Source organism: Dermochelys coriacea, chromosome 8 (assembly GCF_009764565.3).
Source record: "Dermochelys coriacea isolate rDerCor1 chromosome 8, rDerCor1.pri.v4, whole genome shotgun sequence".
NCBI lineage: Eukaryota > Metazoa > Chordata > Testudines > Dermochelyidae > Dermochelys > Dermochelys coriacea.
This window is the reverse complement of record NC_050075.1, coordinates 11096075-11110579: the sequence shown is the minus strand read 5'-3', so window position 1 is coordinate 11110579 and position 14505 is coordinate 11096075.

Sequence of the window (14505 nt, the reverse complement as noted above, 5' to 3'; positions counted from 1 at the left end):
TTCTCCAATTCCACTGCTGAATCCATCGGGAGCCTCACTGCAGTCAGTCTGGCCAGGATGAAAATACTGTAGTGGTGGTCTGCCTCTTTAACGGCAGGGGGCCTTGGGGCCAGCCAAGCCTGTTCAATTATCAGATCCATCTGGGAAGGGGTCAGATCATTCCTATAAAGGGCTGAGAGAAGTCAGCTGAAGACGGGGAGCTGTGGTTGGCCCTTGCATGAGGGGAGGGAGGAGGTATAAGGCGAAAGGCCTCTGGATCCCTGCTTTGGTCAGGAGAATAGCATAGCTTTTGTTCAGGTGTTATCCTGGGGATTTTATGTTTGAAGAATAAAATCATGCCCTGAAGGAGGGACCTGAAATGATTTTGGGTGTAATGTTAGCCTTGCCTGGGCTGAGGGAGACAGGCCAGCAGCCCTACTAATGCCATGATATGTTCCTTTCTTAGGGTATTTGTCTCATTCCAGTCAAAACCAACTAGGGCAAATTTGCACCACAGACAGCTCAGAAATAAGCAGCTAGAACCTCCTATGAAGCAATAGGAGGGGTGTGAGTGGTTAGATTTGGTTCAGTATTTCTTAAAACTTACTCCACATTTTCAGACATCATAAAAAAGGCTCCAATTTTATTCATGTTAATTTTTGTCCCTACTGAGTATTACCTATGCACAGGCCCAAGGAGATAAATGTGGAGCCCTGGTACACCATATTGGCTGGGGCCCCACTCCCTCCTATTTCACCTTATGTATGCAGATTTTAAAGATTTTGGGGGGCCGCTTGGGGATGGGGCACAGTTGTCCCCCATCTTGCCCACCCTGCGTGTGCAGAAGTGAAAGTGAATGGAATACAGGCGGATGCAGTGAGTTGTTTAATGTTCTTCCCTGCCATGGGTGACTCTCATCTGGACTAGCCAGGACTGCTGAGGAGGTAGGATTAAGCCCATTAAGAGCCAAAGGACATTGAAAAAATGAGGCAGAATTTTAACACACAGAGAACATTTACTTTATGAACAACAAGAGTAGCAGCTGTAATAACAGTGACTAGCTGTAAAGATTTTGCAAATGTGGTGTGACATGGTGGCAGCATAAAATATTGTGGGGTACAAAGTGCTGAACTCAAATGATCAGATTATGTAAACCTCCTGATCCCTACATGAGTGTATATTAAAAAAAAAGTGAGCAAAACCAGATTTTTAAACTGAACCAAAAATCTTCTTCTATTGATCCCCTTTAAGATACAATTTAGGAGGTCAAATACTTTTTAATTCTAGCTGTTAATGCAGTAAAACAAAGATGGCTGCTCCCCCTGCTTTTGCCATCCCATGTTTGACCTTCCTGAGGTGAGCATGTAAGCTTTGGTTCCTTTAGCAATAGCTACTTCAGGTACATTGAGGCCTGCTTTCCTAAGTCACCATGGCCACTGCCCCAGCCATGGTGGGGTCCGTACATGGTGACACTATAGGGTGACCAGACAGCAAATGTGAAAATTCGGGACAGAGGGTGGGGGGTAATAGGAACCTTTATAAGAAAAAGACCCCAAAATCGGGATTGTCCCTATAAAATCAGGACAGCTGGTCACCCTATGACACTGCCTGGGAGAAGAATGGGAGGGAATCATAGAATAAGTAGGAAAGTAAGATGGTGCGTGAACAATGTGCTCTGAGTAATACCATTGCTAACCTGGAATGAAAAAAACCCCTTTTATTTATTTTGCCCATTCCCCAAATTAATGCTGAGTAAAATAGTGTTTGAAATGGTCTCTGTTTGGTTTTTTGTTCTGTCCTCTTCCTGCTTCATAGAATACCCTGACTGAAGAGGAAGGGAGGGAGCCTGTCTAAATCTGCTAGCACTGAGCTCTCTTGGCATGACTGATTTTCTTGGACTGTTCCACAAGAGAAAAATCTCTATGCCCTTAAACCATGATTCAGGAAATTACTTAAGCCCATGCCTAAAGGTAAATGTGGTCTAAGTGCTTTCTTGAATGGAAATGCTTACATGAATTGGGGCCTTAGTTAGCAGGTGAAGAAGTTTTGGGCCCAAGCTAGTAAGCTGTTGAAATGACAGTCTTTCTCTTCACAGCTAGAGGAGAGGCAGTATTGTCCAATGGATAGGGCATTAGGCTGGGACCCAGGAGACTTGGGTTCTATTTCTAGCTCTGGAACTGGCCTGCTGAGTGACTTGGGAAAGGTCACCTCTTTGTGTGTCTTCCTTCTTTGTAAAATTGAGTTATTTGCCTCCTTTGTGAAGCTCTTTGACAGCGCTGAGTGAGAAGTGCTATATAAAAGCAAAATATTATGCTATGGCCACTACTAAAAATTGCCAAATGGGTCATTAAATACTTCATTTAAATCACTCCTTTGAGAATGGAAAAGTCATTGTCTAAAGAGAGAAATTAGAACCATGCACTAAAATCACAGAGAACATATCTGAAGTTCTGTAAGTCCATGCCTGAGGGAGAGGAAGCCTAAATCATTACAGAGGCTGATGAATTCATATGCCATAGAGTCTAAGGATATGTCTACACTACGAAATTAAGTCAATTTTATAGAAGTTGATTTTTCGGAAGCGGTTTTATACAGTCGATTGCGTGCGTCCCCACTAAATGGAGTAAGTCGGCGGAGTGCGTCCACAGTACCATGGCTAGCGTCGACTTTCAGGGTGGCGCACTGTGGGTAGCTTTCCCACAGTCTCTGCCGCCCATTGGAATTCTGGGTTGAGCTCCCAATGCCTGATGGGACAAAAACATTGTCGCGGGTGGTTTTGGGTACATGTCGTCAGTCGCCTCTCCCTCCTTCCCTCCGTGAAAGCAATGGCAGACAATCGTTTCACAACTTTTTTCCTGGGTTAACCATGCAGATGCCATAGCACTGCAAGCGGGAGCCCGCTCAGCTCACCGTCACCACTGATGTTGCAGGCAAGTCTACTGTGGGGGCTGCTGTGATCCAAGTAGCCAATGCAATGATTGACATTCTGTTATCAAGGGTAGTACTCTGGGAAATGTGCGGACCTTTTTAGATTTTAGGTGCATCATATTCCTGTCCTTTGTCGCTGGTGAAGAATCTTGCAGCCGTACATTCCACATGTAACAGCTCCAGGGCTCCTGCTCTTTTGCCTTGGCCACACAGCAGCAGCTCCTAGTTGCCTTCACATCAATGGTGAATGGCTCCACCACTTCCGCTGCAACTCTGCTATCCTGATCTGCTGTAACTCTGCAGCAGACGGTACAGTGGGACTGCTAGCCGTCATCATCAATGGTATTTTGCTCTCTCCACCGCTTCCGCTGCAACTCTGCTATCTTGATCTCCTGAAAGCTGGAGTCTTCTGCCTCTGGCTGGTCTCCCAGCCGGCTGCACCACACGGTCGCACCTACCCCATCCTACTCCTTGCTCCTATGGCTCATGAAGCCTGGACAGTAGTAAGGAGCAATTCAACTATAGGCTGAGCAAGTGCAGAATGGTGGTAGAATGTGTCTTTGCATGTTTAAAAGCTCACTGGTGCTGTTGGTCAGACCTCAGCGCAACCAATATTCCCATTGTTATTGCTGCTTGCTGTGTGCTCCGTAATATCTGTGAGAGTAAGGGGGAGACATTTATGGCGGGGTGGGAGGTTGAGGCAAATTGCCTGGCGGACGATTTTGAGCAGCCAGACACCAATTAGAAGAGCACAGCAAGGCACGCTGCACATCACAGAGACTTTGAAAAACAGTTTCAGGACTGACCAGGCTACGGTGTGACAGTTGTGTGTTTCTCCTTGATGCAAACCCGCCCCCTTTGTTGCTTTTAATTCCCTGTAAGCTAACCACCCTCCCCACTTCGAAATAAAGTAACTATTGTTTTGAAACCACGCATTCTTTCTTTATTAATTAAAAAAACTGAGATAATGGACAAGATAGCCGCGGGTGGTTTTGGGTACATGTCGTCAGTGACCATTCCCTCTCTCCCTCTGTGAAAGCAATGGCAGACAATCATTTCTTGCCCTTTTTCCTGGATTGCCCGCGCATACACCATAGCACTGAAAGCAGGAGCTCGCTCTGATCACCACTGCAGTTCTGAGCATTGTAAACACCTCACATTTGCCCTTGGAGATTTTGGCATATATATTGGCATTACGTCTTTTGGAATGGAGTTCTGATAGCATGGATTCTTCTCCCCATACAGCGATCAGATCCAGTTCCTCCTGTTCGGTCCATGCTGGGGCTCTTTTGCGATTCTGGGACTGCATGGTAACTTGTGCTGATGAGCTCATCACACTGGCCAAAAAGGACATGAAATTCAAAAGTTCCCAGGGCTTTTCCTGTGTACCTGACTAGTGCATCTAAGTTGAAAGTGCTATCCAGAGCAGTCACAATGGAGCACTCTGGGATAGCTCCCGGAGGCCAATACCGTTGAATTGCATCCACACTACCCCAAATTTGACCCAGCAATGTTGATTTTAGCACTAATCCCCTTGTTGGGGAGGAGTACAAAAATCCATTTTAAGAGCCCTTTAAGCCGACAAAAATGGCTTTGTCATGTGGACAGGTGCAGGGTTAAATCAACCTAGCGCTGCTAAATTCGACCTAAACTTGTAATGTAGACCAGGGCTAAGAAAAAATAAGTGTGGAGAATGCAGTTAAATCAAGGGACCTGAGAATCCTGTGATCCCACAAAGATAATAAAGAGCCTCTGATGACTTTAGAGAAGCATCTTGTGGAAAGTCCTGGCTTTCTCAAACAAAAATTTCCCCGGATAGATTGGGCTTATTTTTGCTGAATAAATGTAAAGCAGCACTTTCTATAACACATGGTGAAAGTAGCTATGAGATTGTTTCAAACCCTGGCCAAGTCACTGTTAATAACTTTTGTCTTCATGGCTCACAGCTACTGAATTTTAATACATTCGTATCAAACCGGAATAAACAGTTTTGCAGCAAAATACTCCCAATGTTCCCAGTTATTGTGAGGCCTAGACAAACCCAACATCATTGCCTTCCTCTTTACAGCAGGAATTGCTTGATTTCAGTGTAAATTTTCTCTGCTTTTTACCTTGCAAATCGAGGGAGCATTAGATGCAAATACCTACATCATCTTTGATTCTGATCAGCTTCCTGCCCTCTTTTATGTAAAATCTAATCTGATGCAATTTGTTGGGGACCTTACTTCTCAGTCTATTTAATATATGTTGGGGGGAAAATGAGGAATCAAAGCTGGATTATTGGTGGTGATTTGGTCTGCATAGAATCCTAAATTGAATTATTTTGTACTTTTAAAAAAGGTGGCTTTGGGGTTTTTTTTTTGTTTAATTCTTCAGCAAGGATTGCATCCACACTTTCAGCTTCTAGTTGTACATCTTTTTATTTGGGCAGAGTTCAGACAAATCCTCATAATTAGGGCCCTACCAAATTCACGGCTATGAAAAACACGCCACAGACCATGAAATCTGGTCTTGTGTGCTTTTACCCGGTTCTATACCAATTTCACAGGGGAGACCAGCGATTTTCAAATTGTGGGTCCTGACCCAAAAGGGAGTTGCAGGGGGGTCACAAGGTTATTTTAGGGGGGATCGTGGTATTGCCACTCTTACTTTTGTGCTGCCTTCAGAGCTGGGTGGCCGGAGAATGGTGGTTGCTGACTCAGGGCCCAACTCTGCAGGCAGCAGTGCAGAAGTAAGGGTTGCAATACCCTATTATGCCATCTTTACTTCTGTGCTGGTGGTGATGGTGGCTCTACCTTCAGAGCTGGGCTCCCAGCCAGCAGCCGCCACTCTCCAGCTACCCAGCTCTGAAAGCAGCGCAGCTGCCAGCAGCAGCACAGAAGTAAGGGTAGCAGTACTGCAAATCCCCCTACAATAACCTTGCAACCCCCCACAACTCCTTTTTGGGTCAGGACCCCTACAGTTACAACACCATGAAATTTCATATTTAAATGGCTGAAATAATGAAATTTACTATTTTAAAAATCCTATGCCCGTGAAATTGACCAGAATTGACTGTGAATTTGGTAGGACCCTACTCGTAATCAATCTTATACTATTGGAGTACAGTTACACTGAGGCTAGGTCTGTGCCTGCAAATAATTTTGAAATATGGCCTGCCTATGTTTTAGATCCAAAGTCTTTGTTCTTTCTTCATTCTAAAAGCCTCCCTGAAACGGAGATCTGACCCTTTAAGTTGTAAGTTACTTAAAGGAAAAATGAGGTCTATAGAAAGCTTTTGTACACATTTCCTGGTCAAATTAACCTGCACAGGGAATGAGGGCACCTCCTTACTTCCCAGTTCAAACTACCTGTACCAGATATAGCAGCAAGGAGAAGGGAGCAACCTTGGCAGGGTCCCAGTGTCTGTCCCTCCCCACCCTCCCAGGAGTAGGCAGGAAGTGCCAGGGACAGGGTTGAGCCTTGACTCTATTCCCTTACTGCACTCCAGCCAGTGCTCTTTAGCTGGCAGGATGCGGCCATACAGTGTTCCAGTCATGGGGCTGGTGCACAGTACAGGCCCCCGCATCCCAGAGCAGGGGAAAACCAAGAGGAAGAGAGTGACTCAGGCTGAGTCACAATGTGATTCCCATTCTGCTCCTGGGACAGCATGTTGTTGTGTAAGAGGCCTCACAGGGTTTATGGCAAAGCCGCAACATACACCTATGGTGGGAAGAACCTCAGCCCCTAGATTAGAATGGAAAGGGGTCCTGTTCTTTGGAGCAGAACTGAGGAATATTGGAAAAGAAATGTGTGGAAGCTACTGTAGCACTCATGACTTCCATGGGCTTTGCTCTGTGGATACAAAGAAGCATCCAATCAGTGAAGCAATCACATTAAAATGCTGAGGAGGAACCCCAAGTGAAAAATGCATGAGTGCTGGAATTGCACTGAGGGCAACCCTGTGCTAGAAAAATGTTGTCCCCTCTTAGTCCCCCTGCGGTGGTTGCACCTTTGATTTCAATCACTGATGCCTTCAAACCAGCTCCACTCATCAAGACTAAATTATCATTGCTTCTTTAAAAGACAGCTTAGGGGCAAACACATATGTAAATGGAATCCCTCTGACCGGCAACTTGGTACTGTTATTCATCTGAATGTGGTAATGAGACATATTGAACAGTAAACATATTGGCGAACACACAATTTTATATTCTCGAAACAATGGGATATGGCAGCGTGTTTTAACAAGACAGACTTCTGACAACACAAATTGTCCAGAAAAGGAAAAATAATGTGCCTTTTGACACTGAGGTGCACAGTGCTCCACCCCTGAAATTCACAGCAGATATGACTTCACAGAGAGATCAGCCATAGCTAGCATGGAATCCAATTGCTTAGTTTCAAGTAGAAATCAAAATCCATGTGAAAACAATGCCAACATCTTAAGATAAGGGCAGCTATGCACTGAATGAAGGCAAATGCTGTTCTCTGCTTACATTTCCCACTTGAGTTGAGGCCATTTTGTGCATAATGAGGCTGAAAAACCATGAGGGTTAATCAGGTTTTGATAACTTAATACAGAAGTTTTTTCCCTGCAATCATTCATGGCCATTTGTAGATAAAAACATCTTCCCTTTTTAATCAGTATTGTACAATGAGAACAGTTTATTGTAGAACGTGAACAACTTCTAGTAAATAAAGATATGTAGAATAAAAAAGGAGCTATTCATGCTGCATCACTGCTCTGACAAGCTATGAAGCTATTTCATCCTTGAGCACAAGAGCTAAAACATAATGGAATCCCTACTGTGTGTTTTCATGCCTGCCAGGACATCAAGGAACATAACAAAATGCCCAGTGTGCCCCTAACTATTAACTTGGATGACTGAGGATGCCAATAGAAAACAAAGGCATCATAGGAAATATTTGTGATGGGGGAGGAAAAAAATGAAAAGGATAAGAGATAAACACTGAAGATTCTCCCACAGACATGCCACTGCCAGTGAAATAACATTGTGCCCTTTATAATGGAAGGCAATCTGCAAACAGCGCATCAGCACAGATGAGTTTCTTTTTCTCTGCGACATGAAAGAACTTAAAGGCAGGATTCACAAAAAGACAAATTATTTCTTGTCAGAGGAACCGATACAATATTTTAAACAAATAACTGGTGAAACTACTTTGAGTCACGTTACTGGCCCTTTTGCATGAAGTTAATGTTGACTTGGAGCCAAATTCTGATCTTACAGGCACAACTCCCTCTGAAATCAGTGCCGGCATCCATGGGCAGAATTTTACCCTATGTCAACATGATCTTGCAAAAAATCTGTGGGGGTTAATGATACAGAGAGTGGCCATCTCCCCCCTGCACATGGATAAGAATCCAAATGAAGTGCCTGCAAAGAGGCTTCTGTGGGATCAGGAGATGGGGACAGTATGCAACAGAGAACTCAGGTAGTTCTCCACACATCCTCCAGTCACGATCTATGAGAAGGAATCCACAGCCCACTTACATGAATATGGATGTTAACACTCCCTAGAGCTATCTTTTCCAGGTTGTTCACAGATTCAGACAGATGAACATTGCATCATTTTACATTCTGTTCACAAGAGGAAGGTTCTCTTTGCAACCATCAAGGCCAGAGACCCAAAATTAGTTTTTAAACAAATACTTAGATTTTTGGAGCACAACGTGGCAGCTTGCTGAGCCATGCTGAGCAGACTCAATTTGCCCCCCTATATGGTGATATGCTTCCATTTGTTGGGATAATAAAGTTCTACAGAGACGTACCAAGAGGATAAGATGTTGTATTGCCCAGCACCTGGGTGAGGAGACAGTTTTCAGAGGAAATAGTCTTAGAGCCAGATTGTGTGGTTTTAAGCCAGGGTATGCATTGTGGGCAATGTAGAGGGGCTGTGACGCAGGGGGAGTCTCTGGAGGAATTCATGTTGATTCAGCTGGAATTCCTCAGGGGCCTCAGTGGGGCACGCTGTCACCTTTGGAAAGAATGCAACATGCTTTCCCAGCTGTGCTGGCTGGGCTCCACTTGTGGGCGGTGTGGCTGTGGCTCAGTCCTCTCACCCCAATTCCTTTGCGGTGGTTAGTGATGCTAGCCTAGACCAATCCTTGCTATCAGGGAGCATCAGGAGTGCACTGTAACTTGCCCCCGTTTAGGGAAGCAAATGCCTTGTGGCCTCTTCCCCAGATTCCAATGCATGTGTGCACAGCAAGAAGTTATTTAATAGTTTCAGCCTACAGCAAATAGAATAACTTTTCCAAAGAAAATAATCCCCTCCTTTCCTCTGGGATGATGAATTCTATTAGGAAGGCTCAGATGCCTGACAACAATGTGGTCTGTCTTTTGAAAGAGGTAACCTGTGTCTCCAAACGCTCTTGCTTCTCTATTTATGTGGTGGCATTCTGCCATGATGGCACAGCAAAGTTCACTGACCTGAAGCTTTCCTTTTGCTATAAAAGAATGCTCCCAGACCCCAAACATTAGCACTCTAGCATTATGCAACATGGCATCAGACCAAATGGCAAGCATGTCATTCAAAAATACTTGTGCCAAAACTATGTCTAAAGATGTTTGGAATACAGTGGACTCCCTGTAATCCACTCCACCAAATCTGAACTCCACTTTATGCAGAATTTTAACATACTTCTTCACAGCTAACTTATTCTGACCATGTTAAGTAGACACAGATTTAGTACTGCAGTGTGCAAATGTTGTGCATTAAAATGTTGTATTAACATCAGACTAAATCCTGCAGCCATTAATCAACTCTTATTCAGGAAGAAGCCAAGAGGACCTTTGCCTGCATAAAAATGGTATGACTTGGCCTATAATATATAATCATCTCAATTACACCACATAATCCTATTGAACTCATTCAATTTTATGGACTCAAAGTGATTGCACAGGTATACATTTATGATAGAATTGGCTGTCAATATTCAACATATTCCTTTGGAGCAAATTTATCAATGAAATCAAGCCATCATCCCTTATTGGCTTTTCAGTTCTGATCTGTGGGAGGGGACAGAAGGCACTGCTGGGGAATTAGCCCTATGTTCATAGTGTAAATAATAATAATAAAAAACCATAAGAAGTCTGAGTCTACAGCCACCCCTAACAAGGAAATAGCCCATTGCAGAAGTCCAAACTCTTTCTGTACTCAGAAGCTGGGACAATACTTCTAGATTTGCAAAAAACAGAAAAAAGCAACAGTTTTCAATGCCAAATGTGCACATTGGCCCTGACTTCCCTCTCACTTTATTCCAGTGTAAATTAAGAATAATTCAGCGGGAGACAATACTGTTACAAAACTGGCACAAGTGGAAGGTGAATTGGGCTCATTATTTTCAAAGTACTAACCCTCATCTAAATGATCAGCATTCAGCTCCTGCGGGATTCAAGAAAAAACAAGACCACATGTGTGCACAGCCCTGCATTTCAGAAACAGCCAAACTCAGGAAGTGCTAAAATAGTTATAGTTTACAGTGATTCTGGATGTGAAGTTGGCATCTTTGGCTTAAAGTCGTGGTTTTGAAATGCAGTATCACTCCAGGGTGTTTGAAAATGACTTATCTACCCTGAATGTACACTTGCTTCAAACTATCTTTTGTTTCATAATACAGGGTCAAATAATGCAGTCCTTACTGAAAGCCCTATGCTCCCCTTGATACAAGGCACAGAGGAAACATGGGATGATATCTCTGCACGTGGCAGATTCAGAATGTGTGTGTTTGGGGGTGGAAGGGAGCAGTCACTCCACAGCATCACCTACCTTGTATGGGCCAAAGGAAGACTTTCTGCAGATCTTTGCATAATCATTTTCTTCAGGTAAGGACAAAGGTATGTGTTAGGCAGGTAGCGGGGATAGGACCAGGCAAAAGCCACCCTACTCAACATTTTTCACTTTCTAATAAATGGTATTTTCAATATATTTTGAGGCAGAAGTGGCTAATGCCAGCAGGAATATTTTGTGCTTATGAGTCTGTAGTAGTGTCAGTATAAATAAAAATAGTTGTGCAGAGGATGGGCATTCCATTTTGCAGAGGATTTCAAAATTTGTCCATGTTCCAGTTTCATAAATTTTGAAATTTTCCAAAGGAAAATTTGAATTCCAATTTTTTTTTGTTCAGAGTGATTAAAATCTTTCATTTTGGCATAACTGAAATATTTTCTTTTTGACTTTAAAAAAACAACAATTGAAGTAAGCCACTTCAACGGGAAAAATCAAAATGTTTTGTTCCGATAATATCAAAAAGTCCATTTTTTTTAAATTCAAACTGAAATTTTGGCAAAATTGACATGATTTTGCAAAATGTTTCAATTTCAACAGAACTGCATTTTCCAATAGAAAATTGTTCCATCAGAGTTTTTTCTACAGCTCTATAAAGGAATTTGTATTCAGTGACTTCTGATGACTGTTTCAGTTCTGATCACTGCATTGGTGAATCAATCTAAGTGTATTAATGGTTTTAAATGTATCATTTTAAATGAAAAAAATGGTTTGCAAGTCATTTATCCGAGTAACACAATCTTGCATACAACATTTTTTAACAATGTTTAATTTCTTTCTTTCCTTTTTGTTTTGTTTGTTTTAATTAAAAACTTAAGGATGACTGGAACTTGTATTGGCTAACGTTCAGACTTGATTCATTCATTCATTCATTCTTCTTGAGATTCATTCATTCATTCATTCTTCTAAACAACTGGTCCCGCTAAATTACCTGATCCAACTGTATTTAGAAAAACAGGTGCAACCAAACATTCCCAGACATGTTTTATGTCAGAATGTGAAACACTTGCAAATAATGATTTCACCCCTGGATGTAGAACCAATTCATTTGAGTTCACACATGACGTGGGAATTCATAAAGACAGATTCTCAGCTGGTGTAAATTGGTGTAACTCCTTTGAAGTCCGCGGAGCAAATTTAGGCCACCTGCAGCTCTGGCTCAGAGTCTCTTACCAACACAAGCTTTTGTCTATGTTTGAAGTAAAAGCAATTGAACATAAAAAGCCAGAACATGCTCTAGTTTAATAAAAATGGTGACCACTAAGACTAGTGTATAGAACTAGAGAAAAGGTAGGGATACACACTCCTTCATTCATTCATTCTCTGCTTATAAGGCAGCCTCTCACTAACAGATAATAACAGTGTGATAGCATCAAGGGAATGCACAACACATTCTGTGGATGGGTGTTTTCCCTAAGGACTGTATGATTATTCAGTTTATCATTTTCTTCAGAGAGGCAAAAACTTTATTCTGATTTGCTTGCTTGTCAGTTTGTTGGTCTTGAAAGTAAAAGACATTTTGCCAAAACAAGCTCACTGAGACAGATGCAATGCCATCAGCCTTAGGAGCCTGATACAGCAAAGTACTTAATGTCAATGGGACTTAAGCATGTACTTAAAGCATTTTACTGAACAGAAATGAGATTACTCACATCTAAGCACATGCTTAAAGAATTTTGCTGAATTACGGTTTCCGAACCTATCATCTCTGAAAAGAAGACTATCCCAGTAATGAAAGCTGGGCTTTTCTAATTAAATTTGTCTGACAAAGGGTGCAGGTCAATGTACAGCTTACTTGTTTAAGTAAATATGTTGGAATAAAAAAACATTGCTAATACTAAAGTCTGTGTGTGATGTGCTGTGCTTTAAGAAATACATCTGCTAGGCTTATTGCATTACAATTCCTGCTAGTTCCTTTTTTTCTTTAACAAAATGCAAGATCTATAGATAATAGCTCTGAAGGTTGGAGGGGCACTCAACACCGGGCAGGCTAGGCACAGGATAAATATTACATGGGCTTCCACGCACTGTTCCTGAAATGAGCTTTAGCTCAGACTTTGCAGGACCAAGGAAGTAATTCACTCTACATGCCTGCTGATCTCAGACCACGCTGCTGAGATTGGTAACAAATTAGTGCCAGTAGTAGTGATAGCTTCTGTGGTGAGAACCTAGATTTAAACCTCCAAGGCATTTCACATTGAATAGATTATGAGATAACCTTCCTGTAGCTATAATATCCACACCAGATCTCCATAAGAGACTTAGAGGTAAACACCTTCATAGTCCCTGAGCCATCCAGTCCCCCCTAGCTTTCTTAATGGACCCTAAACCAGTGGAGGATTGACCTAGGAAATCTCTGCTTCACCACCACTTCTCCCACAACATGCCTTTTACACAGGGGGAGTATGGAGAATGAGAAGGGGCCAGAGGTACAGACCTGCCTACAACTCAGTTATTCCCAACAGGGAATTTCTCCATGCTGGGGGTATTCTCTGCTAAGAATTTGTTGCTAGATTGCATTCCCTTTATATTACCTGAGTGTCGTAAAGGAGCCATAATGTGCTGGACAACCTGGCCCCTTATTCTTACAAAGAGTGGAAAAAATTTAGGCCTGAGCTGCATATATGTACTGCAGAGGCCTCAAACACCACAGAGCGAAGGGGAGCGGGGGGAGAGGATCTGATTCTAGCTCCCCACTGAAACAATGGAGATGCTGCTATCCTACAGTCCCACATCACTGGAGCCGTGGAAAGGCATTCTGGGATGGGGCACAGAAGTCATCCGCACGTTTTAGCACACAACAACATGCATGCTAATACAGCTTCATCTTCCTCCATCCTGTGCAAATTAATCTCCCTCCTTCAGGATTAATCTGAATGAAGGATTTGGGAGGGGGGAAAAAGTTCAATTTAACACTGTTTTTGCACAATTAATGTGTCCTGTTTACAGGACGAGAGGGGTAACTATACTACTTGGTCTAAACCCAGAATTTGACCCAAACTATTTAAATACCAAAAACTGTTTACACTGATGAATTTAAATAATCTGTGCCGCTTGCAGACAAGAGTGTCTGAGGAGTGACACCAGGTAGAAGTTGCCTTCAAATGTGTCTGCCTAATTAGTATTGTACAAACCAATATATATTATTAATTATAATTTTAGTCTCCTTTATTCACTGATAATCTTCAAAATATGACAATCAGAGAGTACTGAATTGGAATAATAATACTACCTTTATTTACATAGTAGATAGGTGACAATAGTATATAGTTATGTTTGCTGCATCATATTATTAAACACTGAGGACCAAAATGTCTGGTTATGCTCATGCAACCCCCATTGATTTAAAGCCTTTGTGCAGCATGATTGAATATAAATCGAAATACGTATCTTGCATATCATATTGTGCCTGTTTATAAATGCACAATCAAATCGGGCTGCAGAAAGGCAAGAAAGGATTGATTTTAAATTGTTTTATTGTGGCCTTTTCAGAAATATCACTCTGGGTTACCAAGGCTGTAATACCTAGTTCCTTCTACTGATTCTTGAAAAAGAAAAAAGGCAGAGTTCATGATGTGATTGGAACACTTCAATGGAATTGCATCTACTTTATGCATATGTAACCCACACACCTCCTGGGTGTGGTGCTCTGTCCCGTCTAGGGCATCAAAACTACTTAGAGAGAGATATAAAATGAGTCTGGTCTATACCCTTAGCTGTGGTAGAGGTTCATGCACTAAGCTCCAGAGGCCCCAGGTTCAAACCAGACAACCAGCGTCTGTTGGCATTACAAGTGGGAGCTCATCT